The following is an 18,087-nucleotide window of genomic DNA, read 5'->3' as shown; positions in this document are numbered from 1 at the left end:
CACATTTTGGAGATATAGCACAGTGTGCTCTGTTCTAAGAATATATATAACAAGCATAAGGACTTGTAATACGTGGAAAATAATATCACCAAATGTTTAGATTCCTACACACATACAGTGATTTAGTTCACTGCTAGTAATCTCATGCTTTTCCTGTCAGGACACTTTTGTTGTATTTAGCTAGCTTTGCCCTAGTCCCTGACAGAGTAGGGGCAGACCCTCTTATGTTGCATATACGAGCACAAAAGGCATCCTGCAAAACTGGAATATGCGCTCATGTGTAATAACAGCTGCTAGTCCTTTTGAGCTGTCATCCTACTTTATCTGGTGACCTGCAGACGCCATATCTAACTTTGAGAAATATTTTGCCTTACCTACCATCACCAACCTCTCCATCATGTTGGGAAGGGGATGTCTCTCTGCCAGCACACATTTATTCAGTTATCTTAAATCCATACACAATCTTAAATCACCACTGTATTATTTTACATCCAAAAGTGGGGACACCCACTCAACACTCCCCGCAGGTTCTATTCCGGATTCCTTCAATTGTCTTAGCCCAGCTTTCACCCCATCTCTCAACACCATTGGCACCGGTCTTAACTTCGCCACCACGGGTGTGCTCCCTTCCTTGAGGACAATCTTATGGACCATGCCCCTCATGCACCCAACTTTCTTTGTGAATACTTTGGGATACCTCTCGGCAATGCTAACTCTTTCACCCACGTGCAATACTTGCTCATCTGTGTTGGGATCTATTCTTATTATGAGACCTTTCTGTGCATTCCATACCAGCAATGTTCCACCACTCCTGTGGATGCACACCTTACCATGGGTTTCCCTCCCCTTGAACTGTAGATGGGCAATGAAACAACTTATGACATCAATTTTTCCTAGATTGTACCCACCAGGTCTCTTCTCTGACGGTAATAGTTCATCCACTTTTCCGCCCATATTTCTCTCATACACCTCACGCGACATTAGTGATAGCTTTGAAGAGTCCGCCATCATCCTTACTGATTTTCCATTCACACTGATGTCAGCAAATATACTGTCGCAATCATCAACCTCATTGTACACAACCATATTAACTGTCACCACTTTTTTTTTTTTTTAATTCGAAATTGATTTAGTTGAAAAATCAACTTTTTCAATATTTCATATCAAGGTTGCATTTCTTCATTTTTTTCCCTTTTTTTACATAGTCATATGCATTAGATCGTACATTTCCGTTATAATACAATTTACATTTTAAAACCACATAAATCATTACTATTTTGATACAAAAAGAGTTAAAATTTCATATAATATAATATAATATTGTACAAAATCATCACATCAGTTAAAATATAGTAATAGTTGCATTAGGTTTCCAATAGATTCAATTCATTCAGATATTGTACCGTTGCTATAAAAAGCGAGACATTTGATGTGTTGAATATCTCATACCATAATTGTTCTTTGGTAAGTAATACTTTATGTTTAAAAAACTTAAAAAAATGTTTTATCCTTAAGTCAAGTAAAAAGGCACATTCCGCGATTAGGTGAAAAATAGATTCTTCATTCATAGAGTTTTTACAGAATCGACAAAGAGTGCTTAACATTGGGTCTTTGGAGTATTGAGCCAATTTGATCTTGGTTGGAAGTAGATTTAATCTGAATCATAGAAAAATATCTGCATATGATCTATCTGGAAATGCTGAGATGTATTTCAGGATGTCGTTCAAAGCTTTTACAATAAAGGGCCCTGCTTTGAAGGCTGAATATTGGAGACATTTTTCCCTTGTGAGAATCCAATCGTATCTAAGTAGCTTGATTTTCGCTTTGTCTGGAAAGATAGCAAGGTCGTTGAAAGAAATGTCAGCTCTCGCGAGAGTCTTTTTACACTCATCAGCCCAAGAGGAGGTTGAGTTATTACCTGAGGATTTCATCATGTCTCTTACCGCCGGAAATACATTTTTAGCATTATCTGGAGTGAGAAGAGCTTTTCGATATAATGCTAACATTGCCCAAGAAACTACCACAGCTAGGGAAGACAGCCCAAGTTCATATCGAATTATGGCTATTGGGTAACTTGGAGGGACCGGCAATATTGCTTTCCAGTATAAACCTTCAATATAGTCCCAATTTACTTGTTTGTTCATAATTTTGGTATGACTTCCATATGTTATTATGGGTACTGCTTTCTGTAAATAAAACATACGAGCAGGTATGAAAGAGAACCGACCATACTTTCTTTGTAAAGCTTTCGCTTGAATTGCTAGAAGTTTCATTCTATTAGAGATAGGGAGGGTAATTCATAGAATTCAGCGCACAAGTGGCGCACGCGGCTGGCGCACAGTGTGCGCGTGCGAATCCCTGCGCCAGCCGCGTGCGCCAAAACACATTTCCGCGCACAGCGTATTCATGGATACCAGCCACCAAAACCAGCCGTGGCGCACAGTGGCGCAGCGACCCTGCAGCAGCGCCAGTTACGCCCCAAAGAACGCCTCTTGCGCAAGGAAAAGCCATCAAAATCCCCAATCCAGCGCAAAGGGCTGCGCTAACCCTGTACCAGCACGGCAAGCGGGCTACGTGTATCACTGGGGTGCGCGGGAAGTACCTCACGTCATTTCAGCTGGGTACGTGCATTTCAGGGGTGCGCGGGAAGTTCCACACGCGAATGTCCTGGCTACGTGTATTTCTGGGTGCGCGGGAAGTTTCACACGCGATATCAGCAGAGTACGTGCATTCCAGGGGTGCGCGGGAAGTTCCACACGCGAATGTCCTAGCTACGTGTATTTCGGGGTGCGCGGGAAGTTTCACACGCGATATCAGCAGGGTACGTGTATTCCAGGGGTGCGCGGGAAGTTCCACACGTGAATGTCCAGGCCATGTGTATTTCGGGGTGCGCGGGAAGTTTCACACGCGATATCAGCAGGGTACGTGTATTCCAGGGGTGCGTGGGAAGTCACACACGCGAAGTCAGCAGGGTACGTGTATTCCAGGGGTGCCCGGGAAGTTCCACATGCGATTCCATCAGGGTACGTGTATTACAGGGGTGCGTGGGGAGCACCACACGTGAATTGCACGTGTGGGTCCTCCCAGGTGTTCCCTCTACACCCTCCACGGCCCCTGCAGATGGCTCACCCCACAGGGGCCTACCCTGCACATGTCCTGCAGGCACCCCATCCACCATGGCCATGCCCCCCAGCCAACCCACATGTAAACTTGCACTACTGCCCACCAACGCATGTCCCCCTGCACCCCCAGCCACCAGGGGCACAATCCACCAGGCCCCCACCCATGTCTCCCACCACCCCCACCCCCCAGCAGTGCAGGGGCACCCTCCACCAGGCCCCCACCCACGTCTCCCACCACCCCCACCCCCCAGCACTGTGGGACACCTGCCAGCAGTCCCCCACCCATGTCTCCCACCACCCCCATCCCCCAGCAGTGCAGGGGCACCCTCCACCAGGCCCCCACCCATGTCTCCCACCACCCCCACCCCCCAGCAGTGCGGGTCACCTGCCAGCAGGCCCCCACCCATGTCCAACTCATGTTCCCCACCACCCCCACCCCTCAGCACTGTGGGGCACCTGCCAGCAGGCCCCCACCCATGTCTCCCACCACCCCCATCCCCCAGCAATGCAGGGTCACCCTCCACCAGGCCCCCACCCATGTCTCCCACCACCCCCACCACCCAGCAGTGCAGGGTCACCCTCCACCAGGCCCCCACCCATGTCTCCCACCATCCCCACCCCCCAGCACTGTGGGGCACCTGCCAGCAGGCCCCCACCCATGTCTCCCACCACCCCCATCCCCCAACAGTGCAGGGGCACCCTCCACCAGGCCCCCACCCATGTCTCCCACCGCCCCCACCCCCCAGCAGTGCAGGGTCACCCTCCACCAGGCCCCCACCCATGTCTCCCACCACCGCCACCCCCCAGCAGTGCAGGGTCACCCTCCACCAGGCCCCCACCCATGTCTCCCACCACCCCCACCCCCCAGCACTGTGGGGCACCTTCCAGCAGGCCCCCACCCATGTCTCCCACCACCCCCATCCCCCAGCAGTGCAGGGGCACCCTCCACCAGGCCCCCACCCATGTCTCCCACCACCCCCACCCCCCAGCACTGTGAGGCACCTGCCAGCAGGCCCCCACCCATGTCCAACTCATGTTCCCCACCACCCTCACCCCCAGCACTGTGGGGCACCTGCCAGCAGGCCCCCACCCATGTCTCCCACCACCCCATCCCCCATTACTGTGGGGCACCTGCCAGCAGGCCCCCACCCATGTCCAACTCATGTTCCCCACCACCCCCACCCCCCAGCACTGTGGGGCACTTGCCAGCAGGCCCCCACCCATGTCCAACTCATGTTCCCCACCACCCCCACCCCCCAGCACTGTGGGGCACCTTCCAGCAGGCCCCCACCCATGTCTCCCACCACCCCCATCCCCCAGCACTGTGGGGCACCTGCCAGCAGGCCCCCACCCATGTCCAACTCATGTTCCCCACCACCCCCTCCCCCCAGCACTGTGGGGCACCTGCCAGCAGGCCCCCACCCATGTTTCCCACCACCCCAATCCCCCAACAGTGCAGGGGCACCCTCCACCAGGCCCCCACCCATGTCTCCCACCACCCCCACCCCCCAGCACTGTGGGGCACCTGCCAGCAGGCCCCCACCCATGTCCAACTCATGTTCCCCACCACCCCCACCCCCCAGCACTGTGGGGCACCTGCCAGCAGGCCCCCACCCATGTCCAACTCATCTTCCCCACCACCCCCACCCCCCAGCACTGTGGGGCACCTGCCAGCAGGCCCCAACTCATGTTCCCCAGCCAACATGTCACAATCTAGATCCCTGGTCCCTATGGTCAGCCTCCAAATGCAAAACACCCACCCGAGTATTGTATCCACCCACTCATAATTGGCAATTACATGACAGAACACCAATTGCAAGTTTCGAAACAAACACATTTCCCTCACATACACCCAATGGGTGTCAGTCAATCTCAAAACCCATATCATGATATGCATGAAACCAATGAGATACTACACATTGAAGTTCGATAAAAAAATATGTATTAAAGGGAACATAAATAGAATAAAAAATAAAGAAACAGAAATGGGAATGTACAAAAATGAAAAGAAGCATGTCCGTGAAAAAAAGCAAAACCAAAAATCATAATCCAAAGTAATGGTGTCCAAAGTCACTGTCCACAAAAGAAAATCCAATGGGAAATAATAATTGAAAGCCATTGCTCCATGGGTAAATTGGGAAAGAAAAATACAATCCAACAGTGAACTATGTACATACGAACAAGCCAGGGTCCATTATCCCAACAAAAGAAATGAAACCTATCTAACTACACTAACTAATAAAATAAACTATATACAAAAATGTGGTCAATTTCCAAAAGGTCCAAAATAAATAAAAAAAAAAAGGAAACCTAACACTACCTACATAACTATGTACAAGGGCAGCGGGCTAGTCTGACGGCTCACTTTTGGATGTCCCGGGCCAGGGCATCATCGAACTCCTGCTCAATGTCCCGTAGGCGGTCCTCCTCCATGGCCCCGAGGGTCTGCAGGGCCGTCGACGTGTCCACCTCCAACCCCCTGCGGATTGCCTGGAGGCACTCGGCCCGCCACAGGGCCCTCCGCATGGTGTTCTCCGCCCTGACCATTGTGAGCCGTGCCTCTTCTGCCCGCTGCCGCTCCGCATCTATGGCGTGGCCCAACCGCTGCCACACGGAAGACACTCTCTGTCCTGGGTCCTCCTGCCCTCCGGCCGATGCCTGCCCCTCCGATGTTGAAGGCCGTGAGCCTTCATGGCTCCCACCACGTTGCTGCTGCTGCTGTGCCTCTGCCCATGCACTGCCTCCTGCTGCCTGCACATCCTCCGCCGGCTGGGGTGCAGTCGTTGATGTGGCCACACCTGCTGGACGTCTGACTCCCGACTGTGGCAGGGATGCCTCCTCCACCAGCCTGGCCGCACCGTCAGAGGCGGCTCCACATGGCACCCAGGTGACTGATGGGTGGGAAGATGGCACGGAGGATGACTGGCGCGTAGGGGGTTCAGTTGAGGAGGGGGTCGTAGCAAGCCTCATCAAACGGAGGAATCCGGCCTGGGTGACCTGTCCCAGCAGGCTGACGTGGTCAACGAGCCATTCGAGATGACGTGCAGTCTCCTCATGAAAAGACTGCAGGTCACCTCGCATGGCACGTTGATGCAACGCCACACCAGTCAGGACAGGCTCAACCCGGACCCGGATAGCCACATCCGCAGGCAGAGGAAGGCCAGTTGTCGTTTGCTCATCCCCTGCCTGAAAACGGGTCTGGACGTATGCATCCCTGCTGGTACAAGATGATGCAGGGACAGGATCAGGGACAGGATTGCACACAGGCACCTCCGCGGCGGCCTGTGCTGCCTCCTGTCCCTGGTCCTGCACTGCACCACTAGCACCAGTGGGATCCCCACCTCCAGACCCCGTCTCTGTTGCTTGCACGGCCTCCTCCTCCACCAAACCCCCCACCAACCTGGATGACTCCGTGCCATCTTCCCCCATTGGGCCCTGTGGGGTCACAGCTGCCCCTTCTGCTGCCGAGGAGTCCAACTCCAACCTCTGCCTCTTGGACCTGCCCCCGGCAGCTGCTGCCTGGGACGCGGCACCGGACTCCTCACTCCCCGACGAGATGACAACATGGGAGGGGAGCCGGGCCTTGCGTCTCCGGCTGGCGGTGGGATCCCCGCCGCTGTGCTCCACAGCACCTTCTCTGCCCTCTTCATCAGTTGACGCTGCAGACAGGGAGAAATGAAAAACAGGCATCAAGGCACTGTACAATGGACACATACACACATGACAGTTGTACATGAGTGGCATTGGCAAACCTCAGACATGCCATCACAATCCCCAACACACGTCATTTCAACTCCCACACATGAGCCATACCACAGCCATATCGCAACTGCCAGCACCATCCATACCCATACAACAGCATGAGCAGGCAAAGCTGAGCCAGACATCACATGCAACACAGGAAGTGCACCGCACATGTACACACACCACCACACTTGCATGCATGTGTACACCTCTGCCAAGTGTCGCAGTGTTCAGATGGGCATCCATGTCACATCTGCCAATCAGGCTTCCACATCCGGCTGTCACATGCATCCATGTTGCATCACTGTTGCACCCTTGTCAAATACACACAAATGCACATGTACACAGTGCTGATACATGCAGCTGAAAACAACATACATGCGTGACATCACGGACATGTCTACTTACATACACATTCATCCAAACATGTGTGCCCACACAACTGCATTTGGCATGCAAGCCTACACACACAAGCACCATCCATGTCTCACACATTCCAGCCCTCGCATGTGTTAGCACCACAGCCCTGTACACCCCCACCCATACTCGACCCCATACAAACAGATGTGCAACCTGCACACTACTGAAACATCACCACACGCACAGCTCACAATCAGGATGCATGTACACTTACCGCTCGACTCCAGACGGGTCTGCCTCTCAAGGACCTGGACGTGGAGCGCTGGGGATATGCGTTCCAGGACCCTCATCTGATCGTCCGACAAGTGGCCCCGGCGCCCCTTGGCATCCGCTGCCTTCAAGAGGCGCCGGGCCTTGTTCAGGGTCCTGGACCTGAAGTCCTCCCAGCGCTTCTTGACATGTTGGAAGTCGCGGACTGCCACCCCCTCCGTGTTGATGGCAGTCAAGATGTCAGTCCAGATCCGAGTCCGTCCTTCCTTGTCGGCGCGGGAACTTCCGAAGAGGGCATCATACTGCCCCAGGACTTGCTCCACCAGGACACCAACTTCGGTGGCACTGAAGCTGGTGCCCCTCTGCCTCTCTGGCCGGGGGTTGTCAGTGGTGCCAGATGTTGCATTGCCCGACATGACAACCCCAGAGGCAGGAGTGGGTGGGCAACTGGGTCCTGGGGCTGGGCTGTGGAGCGATGGAATCCCAGTCGGGAGTCTTCGTTCCAGCAGGGGTGGTCACAGCAACAGCACCCCTGGCTGATGTGCAGGCAGCAAATGGCAGGGCACGTGGGCAGCAGGCAGTCAGGCAGCAGCAGATGGCAGGTGGGAGCGTGCTCGGGGCTCTGGGGGGCAGAAGTTCGGCCTTCTGGGCAGGAGCGTGGTCTTCCATGTGCTTACGCGTGGCCAGCTTGATACGGAGTGATTTGGCACGTGAAAATTCGGCACGTCAGCGTGTAATTCGAGGAAAGGCCCTTAGCGCGTAAGCGCGTCTGCACGCATACGCAATTTCATTGGACAGAAGGCCCCTGAAGCGCAAGCGCCCCTGTGACGTGAGCGGGCCCAGCAGTTCGCTGTACGTGCCTTTCGTGGAGACCGACGTGTGTTACTGCTTCCTGTTTTTTTGCGCGCCATCACAACTTCACAGCTATCAAGGACGTATCTCTTCTTTTGGCGGGGGTATTGGCTACGCATGTTTTTCTGCATCGCGCTAGTCAGACGGTGAGTCGCACACGCTCTTTTTCCCACTGCGGGTGCCCCTGTGTATCGCACCCATTTTCGATGTCATAGTAGCCTGCGTGTCCCACGCGTACGCGTTATTCGTGTTACTGGGTGCCACCGCGTACTGCGGGAGGTTGAATCCACGCACGTAGGCTGCAGGGTTGCGTGCACGGTTTTACTGCAGTTTTGGGGTGCCTGAGCGTTGCGTGACCCGTCACCACATCACCGGGGTCACATACAGCCTTGCAGGTGCAGGGGGGCTGTTAACATCTTGCTTCCCACCCCCTTCACCCCAATTGCCCAGGTCAATTGTGGTGTACACCTCCCATTGGCACCACTCCATCTGTGCCAGCACTACTACATCTGTGCCATGGTTGGGAGGGCACCAAAGGTGAGGGGCGCCTAAACTGGGCGTCCTCCTCGTGGTGGGCGTGGTCGGGGATGTGGCCGTGGTGACCAGGGAGTAGGGGGACTCCAGGGTATCCAGGGCGGCCACAGAGGGGGAAGAGGCAGGGGTGCCGACACTTGAGCACAATGTTGTGCCATGTGTCGGTGCAGTCATGCCACCACCCCCTGTGGTTCCGGGGGATGCAGCTTCTGCATCTGGCACTGGCGCCCGTGTGACCCGGCAGTCCGTTCCATCGACTGCCACGGGCCCAAGGGTAGTGGTAGCTGCAGGTGCAGCTGTGGACACCGCCACCCAGGCTCGGGGTCTGCCAGCGCAGGCTGCGTTGGCACTTGAAGAGCCCTTGGTAGATCTCCAACAGGCCAGGGGGGAAACCATAGGGGCAGGCCGGGCTGCTCAGACCAAGACACGTGTCCCTGGGCAGTCATGTCATCTGCTGCCCCGAACAGCCGGGTGTTGGCAAGTGCAGGGGCAGATGCACCCAACAGCACCCTGGTTGTGAGTCTGCCAACCAGGACCGTTGCGGTCAATGACCCTGCCACAGCTGGTGTTGCTGCGCAGGGTCCATTAGTGGACACCCAGCTGCCACTGACACAAGTCAGGCCTTTGGTCATCCCTCCACCTGCCACTCCCTTGGCTCAATCCACCAAACCCACTGGCCATACTGGTCAGGGCGGCATTAGCCAGCCAGGGTCTGCGCCACAGTCCAAGAGGAGGAAGGTTGCACCTGCAGCACAGGCTGGGACCCCACACACAGCCACGACCTGCTGCATGTCGAGGAAGAAGCCTTTCTGTAAGCAGGAACTGGACTTCCTCGTGGACTACGTGCGGGGCCACAGCCGTGACATGCTAGTGGGTGCCAATAGTCAGACTACGGCTGCCCAATGTGACACCCACTGGAAGCATGTTGCGGAACATGTCAGTTCATTCGGCCATGAGAGTGCAAAAAGGTTGGACTGACATCAAACGCAGCACTAAGGCTAAGCGTGCCTCTAATTACAACTTGACTCTGGTGACTGGCGGTGGGCCTGCACCAGAGGAGGAAGAGCTCACTCCGCATGAGGCACTCGTTGCGGAGTTCATACCACCTGAATTGGTCGAAGGAGTGGGAGAGATGCTGGACTTTGATGCCCAGTCCAGTGAGTGTTGATGGGTGTTTGTTGAGGACGTGTGTGTTTCACTTGTGGGATGTGTTGTGCATGATTGCCGCTACATGTGACGTGTACATGGTTCTGATGTGTAAGTAATGCAATGCTTCTGTCATGCATGTCTCCTCTGCCTGCATGCGGGGACTCCATGTAGGCATGCTCCCTTGCCCCTCCTCCGCCACTCTGCACCCCAGTTCCACCTTTGCACTGGTGTTCTTCAATCTTGCCAATGTGTACTTTCTTGTTCATGCGTCCTGTGTAGATGCTAACTTCCAGCGTAGAATCTGCCAAACATATGCCGTGTGGTACAGCCTTAGTACTTGATGCAGGGTATCTCACTTGTACTGTGCATAGGTCAGATCTCCCGCAGGGACATGAGTGCCCATTCATGCTCCATGTGCATTGCACGCATGCCCCTATGTGTCCTTGACTGGATGATCACTGTAATACAAGTCCTTGGTTACATACATTGCCTGCCACCTCATCAGCCTTCCGATGTCAACTGTGGCTCAGTCCTGCGTTGCACACATGTTTAGGGTCTGACAATCTGTGTGGCTCACAGGCCTCAGCCTGTTCAATGGCCAATGACTCTGTCCAACTGTTGATGTGTCTTCTTCACACATGGGCGGAATCCATAGTTTTCATCATGTGTCCTGCTTACTGTCCCTGCATCATTTGCAGTGTTGTCACTTGAATCACATTCAGCTGTTGATGCCAGTCAACACTGCCTGTCAATACACAGGTGTATGGTCAGCCTTTTGATACCATGCTAGGCATCCCTGATTTGGTACTGGGGTGGAGGGGTGCTTGGCTTCTAGATATGGTACACATTGAATGCACAATGCACGTGATGTCTGAATTTGACATTGCACTGCCTTCACATTTCCTGGCACACACCATGGAGTCCTTGTACATGTAGGTAGTGAGTGGCGTACACATTTTCTGCACTGCATAGACCCACTTCCATGGAAACTGCCACCTTTCAACAGGTCTGATCACAGAAGCAATTCAAAGTTGACCCAGCATGCATGGCAGGTTGTATGTTGTCTGTCACATGTCTGCCTGATGCGTTTGCTGTCGGTGTGTGTGTCTTGTGTGCTTCTGACATGTGTAGTGACCTTTTTTCTCTCTATTTTTTAGGTGATGACGCAATGGAGGTGGAGGATGGTGATGTCATGCCAGACACAGGGTTGGTAACACCACATCAACCCGGCACTAGGGGGGGTTGTGGGGTGGTAGGCCACGAAAACCCCCAAGTGCTACAGTCCATCTTGTCTCTGGCTGCCTATTAGTCCAGCATTGATGACGACTCTGACTTCCATGTTGAGTTGGATGAGCATCAAGTCCATGTGTCAGGGGTGAGTTATTCTGATGTGGACACTCCTCTGTCTGCGACACCTGCACTGAGGGATCAGACAGTCTTGGTTCCTCCGCCCGTGGCGGATCGGGACGCAGGGTCACCCTCCACACCAGTCACTGATGTGCCTGGGACATCACGTTGACGGGGGCATGTAGTCGTGCAGCCGCGGGCGGTGCCAACACAGCGAGGACCCCCGGTCCTTGGGTCCCGCAGGGGTCAAGCCCGGTAACGCGGTCGCCGCACGCAACCGCACTATACTGAGTGGGAGCAAGACATGACTGCCAATTCAGAACGGCAGGGGGCAGCAATGGAGAACATCGCTGAGAGCATGGAGCGTGTGGCCCGATCTGTGCTCCCCCCTGCTAGGCAGGTGCTTCTCCAGCAGCAGGCGGCACGGTCCACGGCCCACTCGCTCAGGCTAAGCATGGCGGCCTCAGACAGGGCACGCCAGGCTGAAATGTCATCTCTGCGTCAAGCAATTGCTGCTCACGCAGAGGCGCACATGGATGCCCTGAGGGAGGAGTATGCTTCCCTCAGATCCACTCTGGGTGTCCTTATGATGTCCCAGAGGCAGCAGGCAGAGGAGAGGTTTGCACAGCTTGAGCGTACCATCTCGGCTGAACTACAGGCTTGCCGGGAGGTGCAGCGGTTGTCCAGCCAGGCCTTGCAGGAGGAACTCTGTGTTACACATGCTACCTTGCAAGAGGAAGCAGGTGTATCACGTGAGGTTCTGCATGCAGACCTACGTCACATCGCCACACAGAACCAGGCTCACCCGTCCAGCAGACTTGCTGCCGACGAGGGGCAAGCTGCGGCTAGGCATGGCCAGGCTACTGTGCCACGTCCTCCTTTCCAGGATGAGCCAGACTCGGACGACCATCTATCTCCCACATATGTCGGGCTGTGCAGGCGTTGAGCCCATGGAGGGGTTTTTTTGGGCTCAGCATCATCGCATGTGGATGTTGAGCAGCACCCTGTACCTCCCCCCTCCTGGGTGCCTCCCCTCCCCCCCGGGTCGTATGTGGCCATTTTTGATTTTTCTTTTAGTTTAGTTAACTTTCTGTTTGATAGTTAGTTTAATTAGGTAATGTAGGTTTTCCATAGTTAGTGCAATTAGTTAATAGTTACTATAGTTTAAAATTGCCCGTCTATTGTGCTTTCATGTGACGGTGCGGTGCTTTGTGGCTTTTGAAGGCATCCACTGTCTGTTCCAGCTGGGCCCTTCAGGCTTGTCTTGTGTATGTGTTTGCTGCTTGGGGTCCTTGACTCACATATGCCACTCCTGCCTCCCTTATCCATGGGCTCGCAAGGATGGTTCGGTGTTACAAAATTTTACACAAGGGCCTTGGACTGTCATATCTGTGGCATGTCTGGTGCTGTGTGACTTGTGTTTACACCCCTAGTGGGGATGATTTTGGTGTTATTGTCCACTGTTCAGCTTTTGCTAGATGGGGTGTTTCATGATTAATGTGTACATTCATTGCTATGCATTGTGTAGTATGTTTCTTATCTTTACTGTACACGTGCTTGTTGAAATTCATGCTGTAGATAGTGTTACACACTTTGGATGTGAAAGACGGACTGATGGTGTGATTTATGCTGTGACTCTCTGACATGGTCAAGTAATGAGATGCCTGAAGAGACACACACAGATGACTTTGAAGCATTAATCATGTGTTTCATGCCCTTTCTGCAGGGGGATGAACCTCCAGAGCACCTTAGCCAGCAGACATGGCCCATTGGACGACGGAATTCTGGACACGTTTGTTGGTGCCCACATGCACATGTGTGCACAAGCAGAGGCTGAGGGATTGCAGACCTACATCCTAGAACTGCTGACGTGTTCCAAGGAACTCCAGGCAAGGTGAGCAGCACAGGGGGGGCACTACACAGCAAAGCTTGCACCAGGCGAGTTGCACATGCAGGCTTAGTCACAGCACTGAGGGTGAGCTTGGACGAATATTGGTGTTGAAGCACACAATGCAGCTCAGATGTGTTGGTGGACTGATGGCTGTTGATTGTAGGGTTGTCTGGGACACCTGCAGGGGCAGTGGCACATGCCCTCCGGTACACCAAGGTCCATTGAGGCACTTGTATCAACCATGTAGCCTTCCGAGACATGGAAAGGGGCAGCTCACAGGGACATACAGCAAGGGACATACTCGGGTGCAGTGCATTTCATTTCCATGTACTTTATGATAAATGCACTGCCAACTTTGTTTCGGTCATGGTGGTACGCAACTTGCTCTGAAGTCATGGCTTGCTATATGGGTCTGTCTGCTTACCCATGGAACATTGCATGTTGTGTGAATTGTGACACATTGGTGTTCCATTTGCCACGCACCCACCGGCGGCTGACTTACTGCATTGACTTTGTATGACCCGTCACAGGGGTAATGTTATATATGGGTACGAAGCATCTACACCAGATTGTCTGTTTGTAGAGTAGTTTGTTGCTAGGGGGCATGTTTGGTGGTGTGTTTTTGTGTAATTGTTGACTGTGGCTCTCTTTGCATCATTGCTGTGCTCCTGTAACCGGACCTGAGAGTGCGCAGGCAGGAGGCCAGCACTCAAAACCAGAGCTAAGTGTCTTGTTGTTTTTCTTTCAAACTGCTTTGCATAGGCTTGCTGGGGGGTGCACTAATGCATGGATGTATGTGTGATTCAATTTGGTATGTTTTTTTCCCCCCTAATCACCTGGAATCCTATGCAATTTTGAACCCTGTACCCTCTACCCGGTGTTCCTGCTTCCCGTACCTATCCAAGCAACGTTCCCTAACCCTCTTTCCCCGCTGGGGTTGCGGATGCCTGTGTAAGCCCCGAACTTGCAGGTGCCAAAACCCTAGAGGGGGTGGTTGGTTCGTACCACTCCTAAGCCTGGACTACAGAAGGCCATGACAATGATGTCCAAGTTTGTTTGGATTGTGTATGTGTTCATGCAGGTAGTACATTTTCGTGCATTCCCTACTTTCATGTGTCATTCCTCCTCCCCTCTCCTGCCACTCATTCCAGTTATCCAGTGTGCCAACACCTGTCCCGACTGCATATCCCTGAACCTCCTTCCCCACCAGGGTCTCAGGGGCCTGTGTGAGTTTGACCTTGCAGGCACCTGGGACACGGTGGGGGTGGTTGTTTCATGACACTCCCGCGCCTGTACACGGGACCTGTGACAATACACATCCGTTCATGATGCATCATCCTATGTTATGTACCACACATGGTTCACATCCTGTTGTGACATTGTTTTACTGTGCTACCTTGGTTGTTGCATCATTGTGGTAGTACTTGGCCTTTGTGAGGTACTGCTACGTCAAGTCATCTACTGGAGGGTGTTCGGGTTCGTTTTTATGCCTTGGATTTTGTGATTTTGGAAATGAGTGTGGATTCTGAGGGTGCAGGCATCTTTTTACACACAAGGTGGGAGATGGTGACGAAGGGTAAAGGTGATCCTGTGGCCAGGTGGAATTGAGGGTTGAAGGCTCCATGACCCAGGTGCAGTTGTTCAGTGGGTCATGGTCATTTGTGAGGGAGGGGGGGGGTTGTTGTTCATAGTTGCCTTGCCCTGCAGTGTGATGGGAACTCTGACATTGTAATGGTGGTATCCTATGTACCTATTGTGTTCTGCTGATCAATTCCTGTTAATGTGTTGTGTTTAGCTTTCAGGTGCGAGGGGATAGTTGTGGTTTGACATGCTGGGGTGTACACATGGTGAATGTTCACATGTGATGTGTAGAGAACACTGATGGTCACTTGAGTGCACATGCATATGTTGATTGCATGTCCTTGCAGACCCACACACTTGCACTCTGATGCACTACATGTACTACCACCCTTGCATATCCACGTGTAAACTGTTTGCCTTCTGGTGGCCACTGTGTCCCTGCAGCACATGTTCTGTGACCAATTATGGATCCTGTACATGCCTAATTTGGTTTTTGATGTGGTCTGTCGCTTAGATGTGATGCTCAGGGTGTGCATCACACACAATGGCTGTTCACTGTGCTGTGCGCTGAGCAGTGTGTTGCAGGAGTAGGACACAGCACACAGAAGCTGCAGTGTTGATTTTGCAATGCACAATGTGCATGTATACAGGCATTCATTGTTATGTTACGTCTACAACTCTTGTAATGCATTTGGAAATTACTTATTTTGGGTGGGAGGTTGTTGGTCTGTCATTTCATCTGATTCCTGGTCAGGCATCATTGTCTGATGCCACTGTACATTTTGGACATGGCAATGTGTACCTTATTGTTGCTGTGTTGGTGTATGGGTATTGCTTGCCATGTCATGTTGTGGTTTGGGAGGGTTTGAGTGACATGACAGTGATGGCCATGGCCTGTTGTGCAGGTGTGTGTGATGCACACCTTGCATGTCAGGGTCATCCGCTTCTCAGAGCAACTAGCTGGGGGTAGATCTCTCTCCGCGGCAGGGCCCTCCCTCTGGAACAGCCTTCCTGCCTCACTTGAACTTGAGGGGAACCATCTCCGGTTCGGGAAGCACCTCAAGACCTTCCTCTTTGCTTCTGCTTTCTCTCTGCCTCTCCCTTGCGGAATTCTTCACTGGAACTGCACTGGATCTGCAACTGGGCCACTCTCACCGACCTCGGTCCCTGGCCCAGCCACTCTCCACTTGCACTGGCTCCCTGGCAACCCCTGCACTGCGGTACTGTCTCTCTATCCCTACAGCCCCCTGCATAGAGTAGTTGCCCGCCAGAGCGGTCAAGGGAGCGGAAACGTGACTTGAGCACTCCGAATGTGCGCTCCACTATGGCCCTAGTTGCAATATGGGCGGCGTTGTATCTTACCTGGGGTGGTGTGGTGGGGTTCCGGATTGGCATCATCATGTGATTGCTCAGAGGGTAGGCACTGTCCCCTGGGGAGGTGATAATCAAAAGAGATTGTTAGGGTTTGGGTATTTGTCTGTGTGTGACTTGCATGCATGTGCAAGGGCATTTGTACTCACCTAGCAGCCATGTGTCGCCATGCTGCCCAGCTTCCAGGGCCCGGCTCAGGGCAGACATTCTGTATATGAAACTGTCATGGGTGGAGCCAGGGTAGTTTGCATAGACAGAAGTGATGATTCCCTTTGCATCGCATACCACCTGTACATTGATGGAATGCCAGTGCTTGCGGTTTCGGTAGATGTGCTCAGTGGCCCTAGGTGGACGTAGTGCCACATGGGTGCAATCTATGGCACCGAGCACTTTGGGGAAGTGTGCCACCCTGAAAAAATCCAGGACAACGGCCTGCCTTTCTGCGGGTGTTTTGGGCATGTATATGTGCCTGCGGACTGAGGGGCGCGCTGTCATGATTGCCAGTACCTGGTGTAGGCAGCGTGACTGCGTGGCCTGTGAGACCCCCCCCCACTATGGCAGTAGTCCGCTGAAATGACCCAGTGGCCAAAAAATGCAGGACATTGAGCACCTTCTCCCAGGGGCTCAATGCTTGGGAGCAAAGGGTGGGGGATGTAAGGTCATCTTCCCACTCCCTGACCAGGTCTAGGATGATGTGGGGTGGAAACCTATACCTGCCATAGACCTGGTCGTCAGGCATCCCAAAGAGGCTTGTCTGTGGTGCGAAAATGCGTGCCCTGGCTATTCTCCTCCTCCTGCGGTGTCCCACGATCAGTGCTGCGACAAATGGGGCATTCATCGTAGCTGTATATACGTGTTTGTTGTTTGCGCGCATTTTTGTACTGTGCGCGGGGACGCTTCCGCCTGCCTTCGTGTGGCGGACGCGTTGACGCCTGTGTGCGTCTTTTGCCGTGCGCGGGTTTCCCGTATTCGGATCCATGAATACGGGTTGTTCGCATGCATGTGGGAGTTCCGTGTAGTTCCCTGCAGTACTTCCCCAGTTACGCCTTCTTTTTCACGTGTTGTTCCCCATTCCGCGTGTTACGCCCACTGTTCCGCCCACTTTGGTTGTGTGCGCCGCGCTATGTGTGCTTTTGCTGTGCGCGTAGCACACGCCGTGTATGCCTGCGTGCGCCATGGCTGGATTGGGCGCACGGACAGCGGGAAGCACGCGCAGCGTCTTCCTTGAATCGCACACGTGCACGTGCGCTGCGTTTCTCACGCTTGCGCTCCCTTGCGTCTGCTTGCGCATGGATTTTCGGCGCACGTTTGTTCCATGAATCGGCCCCTTAATCTTTATAGGGGATGTCCGCTATGTTTGAATTTATATTGACTCCTAAATATTTATACTGATGTATTATATCAAGTGGGCAGTTGGAAATGTACCACTTAAATTTGATTATAGATTTCTTTGGAGAAGGTTGAACAATTAGAATTTTTGTTTTTTTAATATTGATTTCAAGTTTGTTTATTTCTGCGTATTGTGATAACGCATCCAATTTTCTCTGAAGCCCTATAGGGGTTTTGTCAAAAAGAACCATATCATCTGCGTATAACAAATAGGGTATTGTTAAAGATCCTAGCCATGGGGAAAACGACTGCACGGTCACCATTTCTTTAAAAAAATCACTAATATAAAATTTAAAAAGGATTGAAGCAAACGGACATCCCTGTTTTAAGCCTGTATTTGTTCTTATTGTGTCTAACAAACGACCGTCAGTTGTAAGTTTTACTCTAACACTCGTGTTCGAATAAAACAATAAAATCAGGTTAAAAATGTGAGCAGGGCAGTTAGCATTAGATAGTTTTTCCCATAGCAAAGTGCGA

Source organism: Ambystoma mexicanum, chromosome 2q (genome assembly GCF_040938575.1).
Source record: "Ambystoma mexicanum isolate Mex_15411 chromosome 2q, UKY_AmexF1_1, whole genome shotgun sequence".
Lineage (NCBI taxonomy): Eukaryota > Metazoa > Chordata > Amphibia > Caudata > Ambystomatidae > Ambystoma > Ambystoma mexicanum.
Note: the sequence above shows the minus strand (reverse complement) of the source record.